Source organism: Acinonyx jubatus, chromosome A3 (genome assembly GCF_027475565.1).
Source record: "Acinonyx jubatus isolate Ajub_Pintada_27869175 chromosome A3, VMU_Ajub_asm_v1.0, whole genome shotgun sequence".
NCBI classification, from domain to species: Eukaryota; Metazoa; Chordata; class Mammalia; order Carnivora; family Felidae; genus Acinonyx; species Acinonyx jubatus.
Genome location: NC_069388.1, coordinates 11,227,512 through 11,253,727, shown reverse-complemented (window position 1 = coordinate 11,253,727; position 26,216 = coordinate 11,227,512). Strand labels below are relative to the sequence as shown.

Genomic DNA, 26,216 nt, shown 5'->3' with positions numbered 1-26,216 from the left:
CCACAGTGTAAGGAGAGTGGATTTCCTCCCAAAGGAACAGGCTTATTTTCTAGAACCCAAAGCCTTCAGTTTCAAGAATCTTCAGCCTTAAATCCATTTCCTGTTGGAAAAAGACCCCTACTGGTCTCCCCAGGTATTGCAGCCCTGCTCTACCAGCCACTAAAAATGCCCACAGAAAAGGAAGAGAGGGGCTCCGTTCCCTATGTTCACAGAGAAGCCAGGGGATTCTCAGGCATACAGGATATGTATGTGGCTTAACAGCCTGAAATAAACAGTTTGTGCTGGAATTGTAATCCTGGAGTTTCCAAAAGTGTTGCAAAACCCTCCAGGCAGACTCTGGAGTTTGTGTACTACAAGCTGTTTATCAATTAATTCCTTCTTTGCCAAACATTCCTACTTGGCCTACTGGGAGATGAGTTTGGTGGGAACGCATCTCCGATTTTGTAATGAAAATCACCAGGGAGAGAGGGCTCATGTTACAGAAGATGTAGCTGGAACAGGTGCTTCCCATAAGGACAAGGATAGTCCTAAGTTTTGAGCTCGTGTAATAAAGAAGGGTGATATCTGGGGACCAGGAGTCGGGGACCCTGCAATAACCCAGGAGATACGCATCCACAGATCCACAGGGAGGGTGATGATTATAAGTCTTGAGGTCCAAAAAAACCAAGTTCAAGTTCAGACTTTGCCTCTTTCTGGCTCTGCGACTTAGACAAGCCACTTAACCTCTGAGCCTTGGTTTCCTCATCTATAAAATCATCGACATTACCTTACATTACTCCTTTTACAGTTTTCTCTTTATTAAAAGGAAAAACCAAACTATAACTTATAGCTTTTTTTAAAGTTTATTTATTTATTTATTTATTTATTTTTTGAGAGGGGATGGGCAGGGGCAGAGAGAGAGAGAGAGAATCCCAAGCAGGCTCTGTGCTGTCAGTTCAGGGCTCAAACTCACGAACTGCAAGGTCATGCCCTGAGCCTAAATCAATAGTCAGAGGCCTAATTGACTGAACCACCCAGGAGCCCTGATTTATAGCTTTGTCTACTGCTTTGTGCCACAAGGTTAGAGACCTGAGGAAGTGTATTAGTTTTCTGTGGCTGCTGTAACAAAGGACCATAAAGCAGGTAGCTTAAAACAACAGAAATGTATGGTCTCTTCTGGAAGCTAGAAGTCCAAAATCAAGGTGTCGGCAGGGCCCTGTCCCCTCTAAAGTCTCTAGGAAATGGTCCTTCCTTGCCTCTCCCAGCTGTTGCTGGTGGTCGTCTGTCCTTGGGCCTTCTTGGCTTCTAGCCACACTTCTCCCGTCTCTGCCTCTTGGGTCACGTGACCTCCTCCCAGGGGTCTCTGCCTTCACAAGGCATTTCCCTCTTGTTCTAAGCACACGGCCACTGGACTGGGGCCCACCCTAGTGACCTCATCTTAACTCGATTACAGCTGCAAAGACCCTATTTCCAAAGAAAGTCACATGCATCGGTACAAGGGGATAAGACTTCAGCAGATCTCTTGGGGTGGGGGGGGGGGGGGACACACTTCAACCATAACGGGTAGAAAACACTTTGTTTAATGCAGCAGGCTAAGGGGATTCTAGATGTGTCACGGTGGGCCCCGAGCATTGGTGGGTGGGAGAAAACACACTAGTTCAGTATGAGAAAACACAGAAATGTGCTTGTTGGTGACTGACAGCTGGAGAAGGGGAGGGCTTTGGGGGATGGGAGGGAATGAGACATGAAATTCTCCAGGCAATGAAATTTTGGGATGGGGATTCTGAAATTTACTTCCAAGTGTGCTCCCCCTGGCTTCCCGTTACCCTGAATTCTGTAGACTTTCTCTCCTCCTGATGGCAGGCACCCCTTTTTCCTTCTGAGGACTTAGTTGCTTGTTTATTTATTTATGGGAGGGGAGAGCGCAAGTGGGGGAGGGGCAGAGAGAGGGGGACAGAGGATCTGAAGCGGGCTCTGCACTGACAGGCTGACGACAGCGAGCCTGATGTGGGGCTCGAACTCATGAACCACGAGATCATGACCTGAGCTGAAGTCAGAGGCTCCACGGACTGAGCCATCCAGGCCCCGTGAGGACTTAGTTTTTGCCCATTTACTGTATTCCAGGCCTGTGCGCACCCCCGGTGACCTTCTGGGAGACCCCCTCGGCTCAAATTCACCAGATTCTTTTCACGGGCTCCCAGCAGCTGTCTCTAGAGTCCACTCTCCCAGCAGGCTTGTGTCAGCAATAGTTTAGGAAAAACGAAAGAATTGGAGCAGTGTCCAACATGGGATAAAGGGGGGAAAGACAGCAATTTTGGAAGAGTGGAGGATTTTTAAAAATTAACATGTCAGCACAAAGGTACCTAGAAGAAATGTTAAGACCCTCAAGAATCCTTGGGGGCAGTGAGGGAGAGGGTAGGGGCCAGGGTCCCGGGTTTCTCACTGGGGTCTCAGGCCTTGGTTTAAATATAAAAGGGGGTACCCCACAGGAAGTCTAGAAGATGTGGGCCTCTGGGGGCTGACGCTTGAGGGATCCGAATGCCTGGCGCCCGCTGACACAGGGCAGTGGTGACTGTTACCTGACACATTGTCCCCTGGAGCGCGTGGCCCCTCGCTTTTGGCCAGCGCCTCACAGCCTCGGCCAAACCGCTTCCCCCGCGGGGAGGCTGGGCCCCTGCCAAGCTGGGCCCTTCCTGCACACATGCTGTTTTGATTCTGCGCCCCTCTGGCTTTATTGGTTTTTTCCTGCTAAATGAGGTGAGGTTTGCCCAGCCCAGTGGCAATTCCTGTAAAAGCTGGAGTTTCGATGACCCAATGTGGCGAGTTTACAAGGAAGTACTCCCTGTAGGCTGGGCTGCCTGGAAATGATGCTTCGTCCCTTCCAGGGACAGCAAAGAGGTCTGAGGGTTCTAATGGGAGGCAGGGGTACTATGGGCGCCAAGAGCCCCGGGCTGGGGGTCAGAAATCTGGACGTCAGCCCTTGCTGGGCTAGGTAGGCGTTCTCCTCTCTCTGGTGGGTAAAATGGGGATAAAGCACAGACCCCACAGCATTGCTGTTGGGCTCCAACGGGATTACAGATGTAGAATCGGTCTGAGAGCCATGAAGCACTAACAAATGAAAAGATGTATCGGTATAACTGTAGCTATTGTGATCATCATTATTAGAACCTAAGATCTTCTGCGGCAGGCAGAATATTAAGATGGCCCGCAGTGACCTCTGACCTTGCATAATCCTTTCTCGTTTGAGTGTGGATGGACCCTGTAAATATAATGGGCTCTTGTGTTACCTTCTATGGCGAAAGGGAGGCTATCCTGGGTGGGCCTGACCTTATCAGGTGAGCCCTTAAACAGGACTGGCTCTTCTAGCCAAAAGATGTTTAAAGTAGGGGAGGGATTCGGTGTGAGGGAGAGTCTGCATCACTGGCTTTGAAGACCGGAGGCCGTGGGGCAAGGAATCCTGAGGGCCTCTAGAAGCTGAAGGTGGCCCCGGCTGGCAGCGAATAAGGAAGCGGGGACCTCAGTCCTGTAGCTACATGGGGCCAAATAACGCCCACAAGAGTGATCTTGAAGCGGATTCGTCCCCAGACCCCTCCGGACAAGAACCCAGCCTGACTGGTATCTTGAATCCAGCTTGGCAATGCCCTCCGCAGAGACCCGAGCCCCACCAACTTCTGCCCTCCGGAGCCGGGAGCTCCTAAACGGGGATTGGGTTAAACTGCTGGGTTTGTGGCAGCTCGTTCCACGGCGGTGGGAGACCAACAAACTCTGCCGAGGGAAGCCTTAAAATGGAAGGCTCGCCGTGCGCCTAGTGGTTGGAGACGAGGCTCAAATCCTGACCATACCGTTCACCGGCTGTGTGATTTTGGCCACACTATCTCCCTCGCCTCCCAGAACCTCTGTTTCCTCATCTGTAAAACGGGGATGGAAATTACATGTGCATGAAGCTTCGGAGCAGGGTACGTCATAAGGGCACGTAGGAAATGCTCGAGAAACACGAGCACTGAACGTGTGAATGATTAGAAATGAGCTGAGAGCTAACGACAGCGCACCTGTGGTCTCCAGAGCCCTGTCCCCTACACCAAGGACATGGGAATGAGCCCTGACCCAGTGTCCTGGGAGTTACAGGATTCCCCTGGGGAATCAGGACCCGGAAAGCCACAACTTTGGAGACAGTAGGTGGCACCGCATGACATCCTCAGGGGGCACAGAGAGCCCTGGTGCAGTTCCCTCCTCGAGACGCCCTCTGCGCTGGCTCTTCCGAGGAGGAAATCTGCCACTCAGCTCCTGTCTCATTCTGGGTAAAGGAAGCCTGGGGCCAAGCCTCCTTCCTTGAAAAGAGGCTGATCCGGGACCCAGGGAGACAGGAAGCTCCAGTCTCCCAGTTCTGTTGCTGGCAACGTGCCCTCACCAACCCCACCGCACCCCCAGATTCTCCTAGGCTCTGAACCCTGCAACCCCTCCAACTGCTCCTGTGGCCCGGTCCTCCGAGCAGCCCCCAACCCTGGGCACCCGCCCTCACTCCCAGACTCAATCAGTGCACCTGCCTCTCTGTTCCCTTGGACCCGGCTGGGCAGCACCAGCAGTGGACGCTGTACGTTTCTAAGTAAACGCCACTTGGCTTCTTCCCCAGCAAATCGAATCCGCAGTGAGATGCCATTCCGCCCCCACGAGGATGGCCATAACCTAAGCAACGGACAACAGGCGCCAGCGAGGACGTGGACAGATCGGCCCCTTGGACACCGCGGGCGGGGACGTAAGACGTGCGGCCACTTTGAAGACAGCTTGGCTGTCCCTCAAGTGGTTAAGCACCGAGTTACAAGACCGAGCTGAGCAACTCCACTCCTCGACGTGCACCCGAGCGAAACGAAAACACATGTCCACGCGAGGCCTGCACGCGAATGTTCAAAGCAGCTTTACTCTTGATGGCCCAGGAGCCAAAACTACCCAAATGTTCCTCAGCCGACGAGTGGATAACAAAACGTGGTATATCCATACAACAGGCTAATGTCCAGCCGTACAAAGAAATGAGGCAGCCGCATATGTCGCCCTGTGGATGAGTCTTGAAAACATTACGCTGAATGAAAGAAGCCAGACACAGAAGGCCACATAATATATGATTCCATTTCTATGGAATGTCCAGAACAGGCAAAAATCCATAGAGACGGAACATAGATTAGTGGTTGCCAGAGGCTGGGAGCAGAGAAGGATGGGAGGGGGTGGCGGCTGCTAATGGGGATGGGGTTTTTCTGCGGGGGCAGCGCACTTTGAAAGTGTGAACTTCATGGTACGTGAGTTCTAGTTCGATTTTCAAAAATAGGCTTAAAAAAGTCTCGACAGGTCATTGCTGGCCGCGCGGCCTTGGGCAGGTGACTTGGCCTGTGCCCCCAAGTTCCCCATCTGTACAATGGGGCCATAACAACAGCCCTCCGTCGCGGGTCTGCTGAGATGGCATAAGACAACGCAAGAAAGCAGTGCTCCGTAAAGAGACGTTTTAGCATTCGTGTTAGGATTAGTCACTGGACTAGCACAAATTTGGGGCGGTTTCCGGAGAGTCTGCCTCCTCAAGCAACTCTGCTCCCTTATCCGCATGCTGCCTGGCTGGTTTTCTTCATCCTTCCACCCCCTCGACCTTGGACCTTGGCTTACGGTGCTCCTGCTGTTTCCTGCAATGCCCTGCCGGCCCTTCGCGGGCGGGTCCGAGCGCCGGCCCTCGCCTCGAAGCAGGCCCCCAGCAGCACCTTTTCTGAGCCCCCCTCCCCGATCCACCCTAGCCATGGGAAGCTCCATCCTCTTCTGGAGGCCCTCAGAGAGAGTCCCTTCGGCAGACTGAATCCCACTCAAAAGATTTCATTTCCCGAGCCAGGCTCCAAGCAGCGTGAGGAGAAGGGTTACGTCTTGCTTAGTGTGTCCCAAATTTCATGCATTTACCGCCGTTACGATTTCCCCACACAGCAGTACCGCCTGTGGTACTTATTTATTTATTTCTACTTATTTATTTATTTCAAGCGTATTTAGTTTTGAGAGAGAGAGAGAGAGCGAGAGAGAGAGAGAGCAGGGGAGGGGCGGTCAGGGGGGTGGGGGTGGACAAGGGATCCCAAACAGGCTCTGTGCTGACAGCAGGTAGCCCGATGCGGGGCTCGAACCCATGAACTACAAGATCATGACCTGAGCCGACCTGAGGCGAAGTCAGACGCTTAACCGACTGAGCCCCCCAGGTGCCCCTGAATACTTTTTAAAAAATCAACTCGCTTTTCAAAAACGAAGGCTGTTTTGGAAGGACAATTGAATCACAACTGTAAAAGAAGAGCCTGCATCATTTGCCATCAACAAAAACATAAACAGGAAGTGGGAAATATTCACACCGAACCCAGGGCCATGTTCAAGTACAGGTAGGCATGTTACCTGCTAAGCCTGTTCTTTCAAAGTGGGGAGATTAGTAGGTCTTAGGGAGGCACGAAGGACGTACAAACAACAAAAAGACTTTCTCTTTGGCCTAATCGGGACTGAAAGATAATTGAAAGGGGACTCACATGATCTGCGAGTCACTGTTACGTGATACGTGCCCCTCCTGAATCATCTTCCCTCCTCTCCTGCAGCTTGGGACTTAAATATCACCTCCCAGTGAGGCCTCTCCCAGCCCCTCATCTAAGTGGGACCAGCCCTGCCCTCCCATTTCCCAATTTCCCATCACTCCTTTATTTTTCTCTTTAGCACTGAACACCAGCAGATATCCCACTCACTGTATTTTCCTTGCCTTCTGTCTGTCACCCCACCTAGAGTGCACACTCTTAATGGACCAGCACTACCAGGAAGGGACCTGGAACCTAGGAGGCATTCAGTAAATACCCGCTGAACGAATCGGTTAGTGCATGGATGAATGAATGAATGAACCTTGTACCTCCAGAAGCTTTGTACTGTCTTATACTAAGTTTGTACCAAATCTTAACCCTTGGGAGGTAGCCCAATAAAGCATTGTTGAGCATGCAACTGAGTGAATGAATCACTCCGTCAATCAATGAATTTTTGTCTGGGTTGTAAAGCTCCCAGCTTTTGAGATAACCCAGGCTTCTTCACGTGTATGTGTTTTCAAAGTCCCTGATTCTAAATTCCTCCCACAGACTGTCTCCAAGGACCGAAAGAACGGAGCCTTTGCCAAGGAAAGAGGCTGAATTCTCAGGCCCTCCACTTTAGATCAAATAGTGCTGCTTTACCAGGGAAAGAAAGTTAGGGACCCCAAGGAGCTGTGGGAGCTCGGGAGGAGTGGGGAGAGCATTCTCCAGAGACAAACTCCTTCTTGCCCCCCTGCCCAGCCACCCTGGCACACTGCTGCCTGGGAGAAACCAGCCAGACACGCAGGCACGCTGCAGTTACTAAGTGATGCTAAGTACATCAAGATGGGCATCCTGACGCCAGCCACTCTGAGCGGATCTGGAATGAATCGGGGGGTTGTTACGATCGCCAACTTAAGCCTCTTCTCACAGGAAAAATATTTATTTCACTGAGCTCTGCTTTTTGGAAAGCTGCGCCTGTAACAGTCTGCATCGATCGAGCAGAGTTTTGGCTACTGCTGGCTTTGTCTCTTCTCCTGTGTTGGGCTGTGTGTGTGCGTGTGCACGCGCGTGTGTCCAATTTAATACACGCTTTTTCTCCCCCCTGGTTTGGGGCAAAAATACACACCAATGTGAGGTGAAAAGTAAGCACTCCCATCCCTCCCCGGGGCCGATCAGCCTTTACTGCGCACTTTTTTCCAGTGCTTTTCTACTCTTGGAGCCGAGGGCTGGGGTTTGAATCCCAGCTCTGCCCCTTGCTGGCCGCGTGACCTAGAGAGTCATGTTACCACTTGGAACCTCTGTTTCCTCATCTGTCAGATGGAGTAATAGGCCCGCCCCTTTGGGTGGGAGGAGGAGATGAGAGGAAATGTATACAGAGCTTAGCAGAGTTTCCAGCACATAGTAAGCGCTCCATAAATGGTACCTATTTTACAGGAGGAAGATATATAATTTTTGTACGTCATTACACATCCCACTAGACCCCAACTGCACGGAGGAATATTACTTTTTAGCTGTTGCTCACTTGACATTTCATTCTTTAATTTGCATTTCAAAACACTTCCCCCACTATTTTCCTAACGCTAGTTTTATCAGCTACAGGGCTGAATGGTTACTATATGCCAAGCACGCGCTAAGGGCTCTGCAGGCAATATTTTAATCACACTTCTGGTTTGTACCCAGACTTGAACAGATATCTGCACACCCGTGTTCACAGCAACGTTAGTCACAATGGCCAAAAGGTGGAAGCGACCCAAGTGTCCATCACCAGATGAATAGATAAATAAAATGCAGCCTAGACACACAACGGAATACTGTTCCGCCTTAAAAAGGAAGGGAATTCTACAGGGAAGGCTACAACGTGAACGGACCTTGGGGACATTGTGCAAAATGAAGTAAGCCAGTCATAAAAGAGCGATTATTGTGCGATTCCTCCTAGATGACGTCCTGAGAGCAAAGTCACGGAGACAGAAAGTAGGGTGGGCCTGGGGAAGGGGGATTGAGGAGTTAGCATTTAATGGGGACAGAGTTTCAGCTGAGGAAGATGAAAAAGTTCTGGAGCGGATGGTGGTGATTGTTGTTCAGCAACGTGAATGTTCCTAACGCCACAGAGCTGACACCTAAAAATGGGTATGTGAAACATTAAAAAAAAAATTGTAAGGGCGCCTGGGTGGCTCCGTCGGTCGAGCGTCCGACTTCGGCTCAGGTCATGATCTCGTGGTCCGTGGGTTCGAGCCCCGCGTCAGGCTCTGGGCTGACAGCTCGGAGCCTGGAGCCTGTTTCGGATTCTGTGTCTCCTTCTCTCTGACCCTCCACCACTTGCACTCTCTCTGTCTCTCTCTCTCAAAAATTAATAAGCTTTTTAAAAAATTATAAAAATGGGTAATGTGGTACATTTTATGTTATGTATATTTCACCAGCATAACAAAAAAATCTTAATCTTCCTAGCATTTTGTAAGGTAGATTTTTTAAAAAATTTCTTTTTAACCTTTATTTATTTTTGAGACAGAGAGAGACAGAGCATGAACGGGGGAGGGGCAGAGAGAGAGGGAAACACAGAACCCGAAGCAGGCTCCAGGCTCCGAGCTGTCAGCACAGAGCCCGATGCGGGGCTCAAACCCACGGACTGCGAGACCATGACCTGAGCCGAAGTCGGACGCTCGACCGATGGAGCCACCCAGGCGCCCCAAGGTAGATGTTTTTATTACCCACTGCCACCCTCATTCTTTACAAGATAATGAAACTGAGTCTCAGAGAGGTTGAGCACTTTCCCCAGAGTCACACAGCTTCTGAGAAGTAGAGACAGGCCTAGATCCCAGGTCTTACTCTTCAAGCCTGTGATGCCACAAGCACTCTGTGGACACAGAAGTCAGAGGGAAAAGCAACGCAACTCAAGGGGGCAGGCGGAATTAGCAGTGCCAGACTGGCCCTCAAAGTTCAGAGTTCAGTTCTAAATTTATCCTCTGACCTTCTTGTGGGTTCTAAATTTGGCCAAACAAGTTCTTCCAGCCTAATCGATGACGTAAGTGCAGGTGCGGAAGATCAAACCTCCTTCCTGGTATGAAAGTAATAAAATAATGCAGATTTGTTTGGAAAAGCCACCCCCCCCCGACCTGTCAGCAGCCATTTGGGTGACCCTGGACCCACTGGCAGTGCAGACACGTGGCAGAGCCCAAGTCTGCGTTTCTCCTCCTAAATGAACAAGAAACAGAGCCTCAGGAAATAGCTAGACAAGAAAATTCTAACCAGAACCAAACTTAAAATTTTCCTGAAGTTATTAATTAAGAACAAAACAAGACTCTTCGGATAGTCTCCAGTCAAGGGGGGGCATTGCCGGGGCTGAGCCCCCACTTCTCCAGGAGGTATTGGGATGGCTTCTCAGACATCTTGCCTCTACTGAAGTGGAACAGACATGTGACCCTTGTGGTCCGGCCACCAATATCTGAACACGCCTCGGACCCTCGACACTTGAGCTGAAAGGTCATGGATATTGGGGGTCGGGGTAACCATTCTGGGGGGCATATGCACACAGATGTATATAGAAAAGGGGTAGGTGCTGGGGCACTCTGGATCCCAGTGTAAGTATTGAGTGGCTGGATCAAACTTTATCTGAAACCCACCCTACCACTGACTTTGCCATTACACAAGCCAACAAAATCTTTCTTCAAATTACTCTTGTTAGGTTGTCTGGGGTTTTTCCTTTTTTTTTTTTTTTTTTCTTTTATGATCAAAAGGAACATCTCTATAACTTTCCCATGTGTCCCATTTTTACCTGAAATTGTTAGACGTATGACACGGAACCACACCAAAGCAGGCGGAAAGCCTTTGGCAGAGTTTAGGATTCCAAGCAGTGTCCCTGCATGTCCCAAGTAACAAGTTCCCCTCTTCTGGTCTGAAGCACTTGGAGGAGGGAGAAGAAGGTTAGGACTTTGTTGCAGGGACATGCTGTCCCCGAACTTCTCAGCCTCCGAACTGCTGTTATCAGAATCTCTCCGAAGGTCCTGGACAAAGGGTGAAGCCAGGAACTCCTGAGGCTAAGGGCAGTTCCGGGGCCTGAGAGAGAAGGGCCAGGCTGGGGCTGGGGCAGAAATATGTCTTCCGTTTCCCTTGGGCCCCCACAGCACAGCTGTTGTCCGCAGTGAGGTTAGCCAACAACAGGGACAAGTAACATCCACTGGACAGGCAGTGCCTCGGGCGCAAGGCACTACTGGGGATAAACTGAGTCTCACCGAGGCAAAAGGGCTTAGCAGTGAGTGGTCGCCCCGGAACCTGGGCCTGGATCTCATGGCTCCAAGTGGGGCACCTTTTCCAACTCACTGCAGTGAAGCTTGGCGACCGCGGGCTTTCGCTGCGGCCACATCTGCCCTCGCACTTCCCTTCCAGCTGGTTCCGCCATCAGCAGCCCCTCCAGAGCCTCTCTCAGGGGCTCCAGGGAGCTGACTGCTGATGAGGAAAAGGATTGGCCACAAACCTGACTCTCCTTCCAGCCTCTGCCAGACCCACCGGAGGCGTGGGTGTGTCCAGCCTACCTGGAAGCCTCTGCTTTTGTCGTCAGACAGGGCTGTCTTGATGAGGACCAGACCCCCTGAAGAAGGGAAAAGCCAGAGAAATTAAAAGTAGGTCTCCAAGAGGAAATAAGCAATAAAAATTGGCCACATCTGTGAAACTGGGTGCTTCTCAAGGGCCAGACCCTGGACCTGGGTCTAAGCCCGGGGAGTGGACGTCACAGGTGCTGCCGTAATCGCGGTGGTCCTACACCTGCGGGAACCGTTGGAGGCCTCCGGGCACAGCCCCCTTGGGTGGTTCTCTGTCCAGGGGGTCCACACAGGACCCTCCTCTCAGATGCCCCACCGCCTCCACCATCCGGTTCCTAGCGCTTCCCGCCGGCTCCCGGAGGAGTCAGCTGCACCGGGATCCGGGATGGATTTGAGTCCTGGCCCCGAAGCTCACCGGCTGTGTGACTTGGGGGAAATCTGTTCTTGCTGAGCCTCAGTTTTCTCACCTGGACCTTGGGGCGGGGGGGTGGGGGGGGGCGGCTTGTTGTAGACCAGAAGTTTCCACCTGTCTGTGGGCCGGGGGCTCAACTGAGGGAGCCATGACAGGCATTGATGTATGCCACTCAGCCTCCAGTGTGACATTGTCCCAAGTGCACACCCTGTCCTCTCTGGGAATGATCCGAGGGCAGGAAGCCCACGTGCTTCTCGGTTCCCACCCAGCACCTTGCACGAAGCCGCCGCCGGGAGTGACGCGCTTGGTGGTTCTCAAATGACTCCCACTCTCCGTTCTGTTCCTTTTCACGGCCCGTGGAGTGCAGCTCCGTCAGAACCAGGGTCAGGCGGACCCGACCTCAAGCCCTTACTCAAATGTGGCCACGGAAGCTCTGGTCCTTCTCTCCAAGCGTCCGGTTCAGCGTCTGTTCCTGGGGAATAACCCCCTCTGCTTCCTAAGGTCGCCTGTGCATTTCTTTTCTTTTTTTTTTTTTTTTATTTTTTTTTTAACGTTTATTTATTTTTGAGACAGAGAGAGAGCACGAATGGGGGAGGGTCAGAGAGAGAGAGGGAGGCACAGAATCTGAAACAGGCTCCAGGCTCTGCGCCATCAGCACAGAGCCCGACGCGGGGCTGGAACTCGCGGACCGTGAGATTGTGACCTGAGCCGAAGTCGGACGCTCAACCGACTGCGCCACCCAGGCGCCCCCGCCTTGTGCATTTCAATTAAGACAGCATACGAAGCTCTTGGCTTCCGCTAAAATTGCTAATTGAGTTCGTGCATCACATATCTCACAACAGGCTCTTTGGGATCAGGACACCCGTTACCGTCCTGCAAAGAATCGGCCGGTTTGGGGCACCTATTTTCTTCCTCTGATTGGGCGCGGCCGAGTGGGGAAGAAAAGTGGCTATGTCAAGACTTTCTCTCTGCTTCCTCTGGCTTCCCTAGACTGGCTGCCAGCCACTCGTCCTCCCCTCCAAGACCGCCCCGCCCCCACCCCCAGAAAGGAAGACACCTTCAGCATCACCCCCGGTTGAGAACGTGAGCCTAGTGGAGCACGTTACCCGGTTTTATGGCATTGAAGGCAGGGCATCCCAAAGCCCGGCGAGACGTCTGCGACGGACACGCAGTTTGACCCGTGGGTTCCCCGGGACTCGCCCTGCCCGGCTGCTCCCTGTGCTGTGCTCGTCTCCAGACAGCGCTCGGCAAGAGTGGCCAGCGGCTAAGCTCTCTGGCTCTCCTCTGACCTCGAGTCTCTTTGTTTGCCTTGTGCAGCAGCGGTCGAGAGTGGAAATCTCCACTCAGGGACGGGCCTCCTCTCTGTGCTAGAATCAGGAGAACGCCACAGGAAAGGAGGCTGCCCAAGGGTCGGGAGGTCCGGTCACTGAGTTCCTACATGACACTTGCCAGCCCTCAGCGCTTCCGTTTCCTTATCTCCATCGGCCGAGAACAGAAATTGCAGGTAGGTCTCGGCTCGCGTTAGAGAAATTGAACGGTGGGAGGCGCTCCATAAACACCCCCTCAGCACCCACTGGCGGAGGAGACAGGTTGCTTCTGGTGGAGCCTCGGGGTGGATTGATTCTGAGGCTGTGTTTGGGCTCACTAAGTGCTGGTCGATTAGCAACGTCTCCCAAGACCCGAAGGACGGAAAGGAGGGTGTATTTGCTGCCACGTAGTCGGCACCCCAAGCTAGGGGCTCTGTAAGGTTCCTCAAAGCCCGAAATGGTTCAGGGTCTTAAGATCTCATTGGATCACGCAAAACTTCAGGAGAGCTCTCCGCTGATGTGGCCTTTCTCCTAACAGCACCACACTCCTCAGTGCCCATCACCGAGGCCCATCCAGATCGCCACTTCCTTAGAGCCATGATGATGGATTCCACCAAGGAAATTTCCACGGAGCCGGGTCACTGAAAATCAGCCCCACAACCCCCTACTCCCACCCACCCCGATGGATCCAGCAACACCTGATGCTAAACCTAATTCTAGATTTTTAAGTTACATGAGCTAACGCATTCTCTTTTTTGCTTCCGCAGTATGAATCGGGGCTTTGTCATTCGTAACTCAAAGGGTCCTAATGCACAGATTCTTTCCTTTTCCCAAAATGAGGACCAAAAAAGGGTTTGGCGAGTATGAGAGTGAGGAGGTCTGGGGCTTTGCTTTTGTTTTCGTCTGAGCCACCCAAACAGGAGGCCTAGAATGCCAAGAAAGGACAGCAGCTTCTTCAAATGCAGAAGACTGGGAGACACCTGCTGAGGGGTCTTTGTGATAAGAGAGCCTCAGCTTTGGACAAGTAGAGTCGAAAAGGGGGCGAGTTGTCTGGAATATCTTTTTATTCGCCTCAAAATGTAGTTTTCGTGAATGCTTTTTCCTTAGTTTCTTAGGGCATGGAATCCAGCTTGGTTGAATTTTGTTTAAACACATTGGCATAAATCATAAATACCCTTGGGAAAGAACATTAACCAGCAACCAGCAACATTAACATCCCTCCACCCCCACCCGTCTCCTCCAGTTAAATGGACTGGAACCTCTCCACCTTGTTCCCAAAGGAAACTTCCCTGCCTGTCCTAGAACATTTCAGAATTGGGCTCCTGCTGTAAGTTTTAACATAGCCTCACCACAGCTCAGCCTCCTGGCCGGGCCCCTCCACAGTGAGAGGAAGGCAGGGACCTTGGCATGGGAACTAACAGCTCTGGGCATTTCCGGAGTCTGGCTCTTGAAGTTTTTTCCTGGGGCAAATTCTTCCCTTCCCTTCCCGCCTCCCCATTCAGGAACCTCAGCGGTGGGAACATAGCAAAGGCTTTGGTACCGAACAGATCCGGGGACAAAACCTAGTCTGTCACATTCTTGCTGTGTCATCATGGACAAGTTGCTTAACCTCTCTGAGCCTCAACTTTCTGCACAACGGGGATGATAATACCACCCGCTATGGAGGGCTGTTTCGGAGAATTCGACATTCTAATGCTTGCACAGCCTGACATAGTCAACGTCAACGGGAGCACTTGTATTAGTAGTCGTGGCATTCTCACGATTTTTGTTCCTCTGTGTGGATGCACATCTTCCTGTGGGTTCCGCTGGGTTCAAATCCCAGCTGTGCCGTATGAGAGCTCTGTGACCAGGAACAAGATTGGCTTAGGGCAGAAATGAAGAAGGATAGAGGGGAGAGAGAGACACAGAGAGACGGAGACTGATGGCAAGCAACTTCCGCAGCATTCGGCCACCCCGGTTTGAGACTCTCCATTTTCCGCCTGGTCACCTTTGGAGATCGATCTGCCCCATTCTTTCAAAAGCGAGGGATTGATCTTTGTTCCCCAGGAGGCATCTGAGGTCCCGGAGTCTACAGACAGGGACTGAGATGTGACAGAGGCTCTGACCACCGACTCCATGGTACTTTGTTACACGGCACCCCAACAGACTAAGACAATTGTCACTCACTGCTCTGAATGCTTCTCCTTCGGCACATTTGCCACAAGTCTGACGACTTAAGTGTGTGATAGTTTCTATAACAGGTAACAGTTTGAGAAATGGGACCATGCTTTCCTCTTTGCCTCTTTGGGTAAACAGTCCTTCCCCTTGGTCCTCAGCTATCCATCTGCCTGGGGAAGATGTTCATCCATACAGAGGACAAAAAGCAGGATCGTGGCGATATTCAGTTCCTTACAAATCAAAACACATTTTGCCACAAGACAGTAGACTTAAAGGCCACCACAGTGAGAAAACATTTATTGAATGTCCTTTAGGTACCAACTAGCATAGCAAAGGCACAGTACTTTCCCAGACTGTCAAGAGAATAGAGGTCTCCCTTTACCTATGCCCCCAGGCTTGCTCCCTACGCAGAAGGAGCACACGCATGGATGAAGGACTTCATCTCAGCTTCATTCTCAGCTTCAGCCCAGCGAGTGCAGAGGCACGTAGGAGGGTGGTGGCACAGGGTATGGACACAGGGGCTATTGGGGCTCAAATCCCAGTTCCGCCATCCAAGAGCTCTGTGACCAGGAACAAATTATTTCACTTCTCCGTGCCTCAGTCTCCTCATCTATAAAACGGGACACATCGCTTCTCGGCCTTTTGGCTAAGATCACGTGTATAAAACAGGACACAGGCTACTTCCTCACAGTGTTGCTAGGCATATCTAATGAGTTACTGCTTGGTATAGACTCTAATATATAATGATTCTAAGTGTCAGCTACTTCTTTATTATTTATTTACTTATTATATTTCTTTGTTTAATGTCAGTAGAGCCAGCTCCAAAGGCAGAGCTTTGCACTGATCCTCTGGGGGCTGGAGGAGGAAGTCGCGGGGAGGCCACTGCCCACCAGTTTAATTTGGGAGATCATGAAAATGCTGCAAGTTGCAAGGAGGGAAGCCTTCCCCAGCGTTGCACTTTCGCTGGCTACACGAGTCCTCCCGTGGCCGGGATGGGACTCGGGATGTTCCTTTTCATGGGGGAGACGCTTTGTTAGGGTCGTGGGCAGCCCCGCAGGGTCCAGATGCGGTGGAGGCGAGGGCTCTGAGCCAGGGAAGGGACAAGTCAGCCAGGCAGGGCTCGGGGCCTAGACCGTGCGTTCTTCCAGCCGCCAGCTTCAGCCTCAAGGGCCAGAAGGGCCAGTAGTGATCCCCGACAACAGAGGTGGCTGGAGACCTCGCCTCCCCACCTCTGCCTAGGAGCCTCGGGGACTCTCCTGGGACTCCAGACCCCGTGCCACCTTAGGGGGGCTGAGGATGGAGAAGGAAATCTGAGAGCGAGCATGACCTAAAGACCTAAAGTAGTGGATCAGATTCAATTGACCAGATTAGACTAAGTCTAGCGTTCTTCCTCGTTGCCCCGGGACTGGGGTTTGTGAGAAATCTCAGCTCAGTTACAGGATACAAAGAAAGGACACTTTTTTCTGCAGAGGCACGTGATAGCGTGGCCTAAGATGCAGCCTCAACGTCAGTCCCCCAGGATGCCGCTCCTGGGGGCAGAACCTCACCTGTCGGAACGGTGGGAGGCGTTCCATAAACACCCCCTCGATCAGTGAGGGTGCCATTCAATCCTGACTCTGACCGGCGACCAACAGGTGGCCCGTGTCTGGGAGTGGGGGAGGCGGAACTCTTTTCTCGCTTCCTTGGGGGAAGGGGGTAGAGGGGGTCCCGCCGCCTGGCCTTCGCCCTCCTCTTCAGCGCGAGCGGGCCCACTGACTTGTCTCTAAGGAGGGAAAGTGACAAAAGTGACGCGACGCCACCTCCACCATTGGGGACTCAACCCTGCCCACGTGGGCGCATACACACGTGCACATCCCTAAGCACGCCCACGTGCGCCCGCACGCCCACGCGCATGCGCACCTGCACCCGCACGCACGCCCACGGGCAGGCGCACGCACGCGCCCTCCTGGCCGGCTCGCTGCGCTGGAGACGGGGGACGCCGTGGCGGGGAACGGAGGGCCACGCGCCCGAGAAGACGTGAGTCCCGCCCGCACCGCCGAGCGAACTGGGAGGCAGATCCTGCCCCTGAACCTTGAGACGCCCAGAGCCCCGCCGACACCTCGACACGCCTGTGACGAAGCCTGAAGCCGAGGATCTGGCCGCCGCACCTGCACCCCGACCCGCAGAAACTTGTGAGATCGTAGACGCGTGTTGTTTTAAGCCGCTAAGCTGTGGGGACATGCGTTACGCAGGGTAGATAACTAATCCAGCCCCTCATTAGCTCTGTGCCCCTGAACCAGCTACTTAACCTTATGTGTGTTCCTTGATCCGAAAAGGGGCATCGTAACTGCACCCCCACCTTACAGGTTCATTGTAAGGACCAAGAGAATGAATGAATGAATGAACGAACGAACGAGACACCTGGCTGGAGCAGTGAGTTTACACAATCAGGAAATGAAGCCCAAGGGGTGGGACAGAATGCAGCTGTAAAGAGCTCCCACCCCCACCCCGGGCAGCTGCCACAAGGCCGAGTGCCCAGCTGGGCCCCCAGGAAGGTCCGTCACCAAAGTGAAGCCCCACCCCCGCCCTCACTTTGTCCCAGCGGGTTTCTCCTGGGGCTGGAAAGGACCAGTGCTCAGGGGTGCCTGTGGCCGGGGCGCCCAGCATCCTTTGCCCTCCACCCAGCCATCCCTACCCTGGGCTCTGCCATCCCTTCTTCGGGGATTATGTTCTCCTTGGGGCTGCTGTTGCCCAAAAGCTGGCCAGGCTCGGCGCCGTGGAGACAAACAAGCCACAGCATCTGATAGCTCTAGAAACTGACCCCCGTGGGAGAGCCACAGCCAGCTGGCATGAGTCCCAGGAGCTGGCCACGGCTCCTGGGCATCGGTCCTGGGGGTGACAGGGGCTTTAGCCTTCCCATGGCAACGGATGCCTGACTCCAAGTCAGAACAGACTTTAGACTTGGATACATGTCACAGGGCCTGGGAGTCTTAACAAATATCATGTCCAGCCCTCCCTGTCCCAGGTCTGTGTCACTTCCAGACCTGAGCTGGACCCGTCATGGTGCCCACCTCTGAACCCCAGTTTTGAGTGCCCAGAGATGTGTACGTCTGTTCCCCATCTCATCTGGGGTTGGAGCCACTTGGGCAGAAGGGGCACAGAGGCCACAAGGCCATTGTCTGTCCTGCTCTCGCTCCTGAGCTGGGGATGCAAATCAGACCCTTGGTGTTCACAGGCATGGAGACTGGTTGCCAGCCCGTGGTAGTGGCTTTTGGTGACCCATTCCTCCTCCTGGGTCCTCCCCACTCAAGCCGATCCCACTTCTTAGATTCTGGGCACGTGGCTCTGGCGAAGCTGGGTGGCAGCCAACATGGGCTGGTCTCCCAGTGAGGGGCAGGTATTAGCAGGAAGCTCCTGCACAGCGTGCGTGAGCAAGTTAGGAGCCTGGCCCTGACCCACAGCCAGAAGGCACAGGGCTCCTTCCTTCTCGTCCTGATTTTGCGTCTTCCCTACCAATGCCATACTATACATCACAACGATTGGCAGAGGAGAATTTGCTCTGTGCCATTAGCTCCAGAAATCCCCATAAGCCCCCAAGGTAGGTTCTGCTATAATCCGTGTTACAGAGGGGCTGTCTCAGGCCTAGCTGGTCAGTGGGAGAGGCAGGATTTGAACCCAGGCAGTCTGGCTTTGGGACAGTGCTCTCTGTGATGTGGCTGGCTCCTAAAGGCTTGCCAGCCACTCTCTCAGCTGCTAACACCCTCCCCCGCCCTCCACACCCCCCCCCCCCCCCCCCGCAAAGTTCTGCAGGCTGGCTTTGTTCTTGGATAGCCCCTGATCTGCCCAGGGGCCTCCAACTTTCTTGCTGGCTAAGAGAATGCTCCTGGCTCTTCCTGCTGACAGAGTGGCTATTTCCCGGTCCCAAAGCCCCAGTTGTTGGAAATTACAATCCTTCCTCGTGGCTCCCAGCTCATGGCTTCGTGGGGCTCCTGATTGCACCCGTCTCCCATTAGCCAAAGCAAATTATTTCTGTGGCCGTGACACAGGCGTGTTAAAAGGTAAACTGTCATACATCATCTGGTGGTGTACTCGTTTGTCTCTGGCAGGCCCCATTCCAGCCCTGCCAGGACCCCGTGCTCCCCTAGCTGTCAAAGAAACAGCTTCATCCTGCCTGCAAAGGCCTTCGCCAGGCCTGGCCCGGCCCGGCCCAGCCCAAGAAGTCGGGGGTTGAGGACCTGACAGAGTGAATCACTTTGTGAGCATTTAACAGCATTGTCCCGATGACGAATAAATCACACCTTAATGGACCATTTTCCAATCTGTAACCCCAAGTCAGGACTCCTAAAATGTTACCAGATGTCAAGGATGAAATGGATGCCTCCGGCACGCTCCTGCACGCGTGGGGGTCGCATGCCTCCTACCTGCTTCCTACCCGCAGGAGAGACGGGCACTAGCGATGTGAGGCAGAACGCAACTTCACATTTGCCGCCGTGAAGACGTGAGCCAACCCCCCCCACCCCCACCCCCACCCCCACCTGCCTTTTATAGCCTCTTTGTGGGAGATGTGTCTGGAGAGAGTGGAGAGAGGTGTGGGCCAGGAGACAGCATAGCTCAGATGGCTGGGATTCTGGGAGAGAGAGTACAGTGACTCGAAGCCCTTGGAATGGGGTTGGAGGGTCTCAGAACCTTGCCAGCTTTGGAGTCAGAAAGAAAAGGTTTGCTCCCAGATTTGCTATTTAGCAGCTGTGTGACCTTGAGCAAGGCAGTTCATCTCTCTGGCCTCAAACAGGGATAATCCTAGAACTCGTTTCACAAGGTTGTAGAGTCGGGCTAAACGGGGGAAGGAATGAAAAGGGCACAGAAAAGTGCTCAGCACCTCATATGTGCTGCACAAACTGTGTGGTAAGAGACGTGTTAGTAATAGCTAATGTTTACTAGGAGCAGTGTCCCCCCAAAAATCCATGTCTACCCAGAGACCTGGAGTGTGACCTTACTTGGGAGTCGAGTTTTACCGATGCGGTTAGTTAAAAGACGAGGTCATACTGGACGGAGGTGGCCCCAAATCCAATGATTGGCGTCCTTAGGAGGGGAAGAAGGCCACGTGAAGCCAGTGGATCGATGCTTATTCATTTGTTGACCCGTCCGGGGCAAGTCCAACAGCAGCCGAGGCCGGCACCCGGGACCAGCATCTTCTGGCCCGTTCGACACCCTCAAACAACCCCTAAGGTCACCCCTGGATTTCTGCGATCTGGATTTGCTGTCATTGCTGCTGCTAGGTCGGGGGGTAGGGTAGAGCGGGGCAAGATGCAGGCCAGACCACACGTTATGGTGCCGTCCCAACAGCAAAGATCCCCTACGCTGGGTCAGGAGTGTTTTTCCACCAGGAAACAAGAACAGTTCATGTGAGTTTGTTCACCCTTTGTCCCAGGATACAAAAATGTGAGAAATGAACAAGGGCTCTGGCCACAGAGGGACACTGCATCTCGCCCCCGAGATCCATTTCCTGCATAGGGCTGAGGGTCAGGGCAAAGACCCCTGCAGGGAGAGTCAGGACGAGTACCGCCCTGCTGCGCGCTTGCCGTGGGGAGCCAGAGAGGCTCCCCTTTCTCTGGGCCCTGCTTTTCTTATCTGTAAAATGGGGGTGGTGATGCCTGATGCCTGGTCCCTGAGCTCACAGAGTTAAGCTCTAGCAGATGTCATCACTGCAGGTAAGGTCCTCTTGGGCTCTTTTCCTCTTGTTCTCCCAAAGAGGTCAACCGCATGAGACATGAGTCCCTCTCTCAGTGCCTCCCCCAGCCCCCACTTTATAACAAGCCGCCTTGACCCTGGCAGTCAGTCCGTATGTATCCACTAAGCACCAACTGCATGCACGATGCCGTGCCCGTCTCTGGGAGGATATTTACAGTTGTCAACACTGTTGATTAACAGTGTCAGCAGTGGCCACTGTTTATTGAGCATTTGCTAGATCCAAAGCCTTGCGTGCTTTGCCTCTCTTAATCCTCACAGCACATCTGTAAGACAGTGTCATCAGAACCCCGGTTTTTGAGAGAAAACTCCGCTCGGAGGGAATACGACTTGCCCAAGTCCACACGGTTAGTCCGGACTCCCTTTCTACCCTGCTTCCAAATGAGTCATTACTGCCTGCAGGCGCCCACAGCCCAGTGCAGTGATGAGACCCACCCATAATGAGACATTCCTAACACAAGCTTGTACTTCTCATGTCTGACATAGCGTCAGACACTTCATAGTGTTACGTCACTAAGACCTCCCAAGACCTTCCTGAGAAGTTGTTACCGGTATTATTATTATCCTGCTTAAACAGATGAGGACACACAAGTCCAGGGGGTTGTGTGGGTGGGAGTGCTAGAAAGTTAGGACCAAATCCAGCCTCTTCCGCAGCTCAGATTCTCAGTCACTACTCATTCTTGCCTCCCTCAAGGGAGCTGGATTCCGTTGGTGCTCAATCAGTACAGAGACAGACAAGGGTGTTGGAATCCAGACCCCGGCAGGCTTCCTGGAGGAAGAGGATTGCAGAGGATGGGCAGAACCTGCATGGCACAGATTTCCTGTCTCCAGACCACCTCAGGGCATCTGTCAGGAACCTGGGAGCTGGATGGCCCAGCCGCAACCTTCTGAAACTCACTTCGTGGCGCCTCACTCCCCTGAGGGACTCCAGAGGAATCTGTCCCACCTAACCCCGCCTCCCACAGGCCTGTCTGCATGCCAGGCCAGGGCTGGCCCTTCACCCACAGACCTCTCATTCTGCAGGCCCCAGCAAGGAAAATCAGAGCCAAGGTTATCGTAGGGGTCACATACCTTAGGGGAGGGGTGGGTATACAAAGCCACAAGTTATTCAATGCAGCATTATTTGCGATCACAAAAGATTGGAACCAGTCTCACGTCCATCAGCAGGGGACTAGGTTAAGATACTTTGGCGTGATCACCTACGACTCAGGTGTCCACGGGGGAAGAGCGGGAGGCTTGTGAGTAAATCCTAAAAGCTGACATTTATGAGGGACTTGACCCTCTCCCGAGTGCGTTAACTCATTTGACCCTGCGTCAATCTCAGGAGGAGAGACCGTTATCACTTTAAAGTGAGGAAACCGAGGCACCAAGAGGTCGAGTCCCCTGCCCACCGCTCACGGCTCTGAGCAACACAGCTGGGCTTGGTGCAGGCGGTGCGTGTCAGAGCCCCGCTCAGAAGCACCCTGCCACGTGGCCTCCTGGCTCCTCTGTCCCAGGGGCCCCTCTGCCGGGAACTCCCCAGAACCTGGGAGAGGAGAGAACCACACAGACGACCTTCAGCCCCTCCCGGCCCACGCTGGCCTGGGGGAGCAGGTGTAACCAGAGGAGCCTGACTGAAGCCTCCCTCGTCTGCAACAGATTGTGATAACTCGGACGCGGTGGTAGCCAGCTTCTCTCCACAGTCAATTATGGCCAGCGGGGGCCCACTGGTTATTTTTATAGCCTTTCCTGGAGTCATGACAAGGAAAACTAAACGAGCCACAGGACCCCTTTCATCACTAACAGCCGGGTTTCACAGTTGGGGGTGGAGGAAGGACAGAAAAAAATCACTTTTTTCCCCACTTTTGAGCTAATCAACAGAACTCAAGGCTGGGCGGCCAACGTGTTGGTGTTGAGAAAAGCTGTTCTCAAGCAGAACTAATTGGCAACAGGAATGGAATCTTTTCCCCCAAAAAAGTATAAACACGCTTGATCCCTGGGAATTACCCTTTGGAATAGGTATTCCAGACATGTTGTGTGCAACTGCACGGCCCTTCGGCTCACACAGGCGAGGCCAGAGGCGGCCTGCACTGCTTGTGGCTCAGCCTGGTCAGCCTTGTTCTCAACGGGATGGTCACAAAGGCCAGTGGCCCAAACCAGCCCAGCCCGGAGTGGACATTTGCTCTCCTGCTGCCCCGTACCCCTTCCTTTCTCCTAGAAACAGCAGTTGGCTTTGGGATACCTCATGCCCTGATTTGCAGACGCTGGTTTGGGTGGAATTCATCCCCTCTCTCCTCCGGGGCTGAGCCCTGGTAGGTGTAAGCCAGTGAACAGATTCCAGGAAATTTTTAGGAATAGGCACACTCCCCAATAAGAAACAATAAGGTACAAAAAGGAATATTTAATGACGCTTCTAGAAAAGAGAGCTCTTGCCATGTTTAGAGGTGCAGAGAGGTTGAAGCAACCTACCCAGAGGCACACAGCATAGTAGAAGGGGATCCAGGATACGAACCCAGGTCTGTAGGATTGAGGAGTTTTTTTTGACATTTGACTTCTAGGCTCTACCAAGAGGTGGCGTAACCTCGCGAGGAAGCCAGACGAGACGGATTCAGACCCATCTCTGCGGTTTACCACCTGTGTGATTTCAGGCAAGTTACTTAACCTCTCTGCACCTCAGTTTCCATATCCGTGAAGTGGGGCCTAAAAGAGCACCTCTATCTGTGGGCTCTGAGGGTTGAATGGATTAACAGCAGTACACGTAGGGTGTGAGCAACTGTACCTGTCACGGAGTGAGGATCTGTCCCCACCCGCGACACTCTGTTGCCCCCGCATGGGAAGAGCCAGACCGATAGCGGCTAGAGAAGGGAAGGAAGGCGAGAGCAGTGCTGTCCGGGCAAGGTCTGTGATCCCTCCTCCGCGTTTTTCCCCCCGCTGTGGCACGGCTCTCGGGCTCGGCTCCTCTCCAGGAACAGCCACACCGCAAAGAGGTGAGACATCACGAACCCGCAGCCCGGTTGAGGCTTTTGGATATTCTTAGACCCAGAGATGCACAGTCAGTGGCAGCGGGGCCTGTCCGCGGTGGTGGTGGTAAAGAGCGGGGGGAGGTGCCACCCGGTCGCGTGGCAAAAAGGAAGACGTCAGACAAATGCCCTGTGGTAGGGGGCTCGCGTGAATTGGCACAGCCACGCTGGGAAATAGTTCAGGACGTTATTTCCCGTTCCCTGCACCCCAGCAGTTGCGCTTCTGGGCATGCACGTGAGACCCACGCCGGCGTGCACGGCCCGGGACAGGTGCAAGAATGCTCAAAGCAGCGCCTTTCAGTTTTGCAGACAGACAAGTGGGAAGCACCCCAAATGCCTGCGGACGGGGAACACAAGTGGCGACGTGCCGCGTCATAGCACGCGACAGTAGAAAAGAAAGAAAGGAGGAGCCGTGTGCCGTCACGGGGGTAAATTTTAGTGGCAGATGCTTTATGAAAACATAAGTGGCGCAAAACAACATATATCTTTTTATAACCTTTAAAATTAGTGAAAGTCAATATATCATTTTTGTATAAACGCAGAAGCTATATAATTTTTTTCTAAACAAGGGAAGTCGGGATGATGAAAACATTCTGCGAGGGGACAGTGGTGTCGGTTGTCTGACACTGAGAGTGTGTTCGATGCCATTATAAACTTGAAAATGGTTAAAGTGGTAAATTTTATGTATATTTTTGCACTAATTGAGAAAACCTTTTTAATGTTGATTTGAGAGAGAGAGAGCATGCGCACGAGTGTGAGCAGGGGAGGGGCAGAGAGAGAGGGAGACAGAGGATCCAAAGCAGGCTCCAGGCTCTGAGCTGTCAGCACAGAGCCCAGTGTGGGGCTCAAATCCACAACGGTGAGATCGTGCCCTGAGCAAAACCAAGAGTCAGACGCTTAACCGACTGAGCCCCCCTGGGTGACGTGCCACAATTTTTTTTAAAAAACCATAGGAAGATAAACACAAAATTTAAGCTCATACCTCCTGCAGTGGGAAGGAGCATGTAAGCAGATGTAAATAGTTGTGAAAGTTCTAGTTCCTGGGCTGGATGGTGGCTATACAGGGGCTTTTTTGTTGTTTTTTTTTTTTAATGTTTATTTATCTTTGAGAGAGCAAGACCGAGCGCAAGCGGGGGAGGGGCAGAGAGAGAGGGAGACACAGAATCCGAAGCAGGCTCCAGGCTCTGAGCTGTCCGCACAGAGCCCGACGCGGGGCTCAAACTCACGATTTGTGAGATCATGACCTGAGCTGAAGTCAGACACTCAACCGACTGAGCCACCCAGGCGCCCCAATATACAGGGGTTTTTATAAATAAATGTAGTGAGACTGCTTGATGGAAGGGGGTGGGACCGTTCCAGGGCCTCTGTCAGCATGTCTTGAGAAGGTTATGATTAACTCGCTTCTACCTGACGTCCACTTTATAAGTCGAGGAAAGCTCTCGGCACCAGGGGTCTAACGGCTGCTGGACCAGTGAGCAAGGCCTTCAGCCATTCCCTCTGGTGTGAACCAGGCGTGGGGCTCTTTGGTCCCTGGTGGGTGGGGGCACCCGGTGGTGCACTTAGAGGGCATGTGTATGCCACATGCTTCCTCCTGCAGGGGATTCCTGTCCCCTCACTCGTTTGGAAGGCAGTGCTGGGCATGCTCCTCAGAGGGGGGCTCCCAGCCACACGGGGGCGGGGATGGTGGGTCCAGCTCAGGGGATAGCCCGGTGACAGCCCCCCGGCCACAACAGAATCCCATAATCTGCCTGGTTCCCAGCGTGTCCACACTCAGGTGTGGAGATGGTGTTGTTTACAGGGCCCTCCGTGCCCACCTGAGATAGATGAGAGGGGTGAGCACAGGGGCCTCGTGAAGAGTCCAGAATGTGAGCTGGGGTTGGTCTGACAACACATCCAGTGATGTACAATTCAGCTGACTCTCACTGTTATGCAAATGAACGGCCACTGCATAAGTTGGCACAGGCTATTAGAATGTGGCATTCATAAATGAAATGTAGCGTGTGGCTAGAGATTCCTGGTGACCCTAATTCAGGGTTCTCCCAAAAAATCTGCCTGCCTTCTCACCCTTGGCAACATAGCAAGGCAGGTATTTCCACAAGTATTAATTGAGTGCCTTTATTGATTGCCTACTCTGGAATATAACACTGAACAAAATGGGCAAAAAAAACCCCCAAAAACCTGTGCCCTCAGGAAACTCACATTCCAGTAGGGGACATTTAAGAAAAGAAAATGATACAGTATGGTAGATGATGATAAGTGATAAGGAGTGAGCCGTATGGAGAACAAGTGTCCCAGGCAGAAGGGAAAGCAATGCAAAGGTCCTGAGGCAGGACTGTGCCTAGCACAACTGAGAACAGCAAGTGTAGCAAGGAGGAGAGCAGGGGGGTAAGTCCCACATCCTGCTGGGCCCTGTGGGCGTGGTGAGGCCTCGGCCTTTTACTCTGGGTGAGGTGGGACCAGAACTGAGAGGCATAGGGAGGGACGGGACCTGATTTCATTTTAACAGGACCCCACCGGCTGCAGGTAGAGAATAGACTGTCAGAGAAGCAAGAAAA

The 26,216-nt window shown here is 52.9% G+C and overlaps 1 protein-coding gene and 1 long non-coding RNA gene across 7 annotated transcripts in view; one reads left to right on the top strand and one right to left on the bottom strand.

The window, feature by feature from the left end:
- Positions 1-26,216, bottom strand: part of RIPOR3 (RIPOR family member 3) — a 75,505-nt gene that overhangs the window by 44,063 nt on the left and 5,226 nt on the right. The window contains exons 1-3 of one of the 6 annotated variants that reach the window (XM_053199831.1): positions 12,581-13,441; positions 11,057-11,112; positions 10,300-10,427 (exon numbers count right to left, since the gene is read on the bottom strand). The exons of the other annotated variants lie outside the window; for them this stretch is intronic. The gene's annotated coding sequence lies outside the window, so the exon portion shown is untranslated. Of the gene's footprint in view, positions 1-10,299; positions 10,428-11,056; positions 11,113-12,580; positions 13,442-26,216 lie in introns of those variants that run through there. 6 annotated transcript variants of the gene reach the window in all.
- On the top strand, positions 12,514-26,125 carry LOC128311097 (uncharacterized). The gene is made up of 3 exons (XR_008289051.1): positions 12,514-12,978; positions 13,320-17,109; positions 23,200-26,125. It is a non-coding gene; the product is annotated as an uncharacterized LOC128311097 (long non-coding RNA).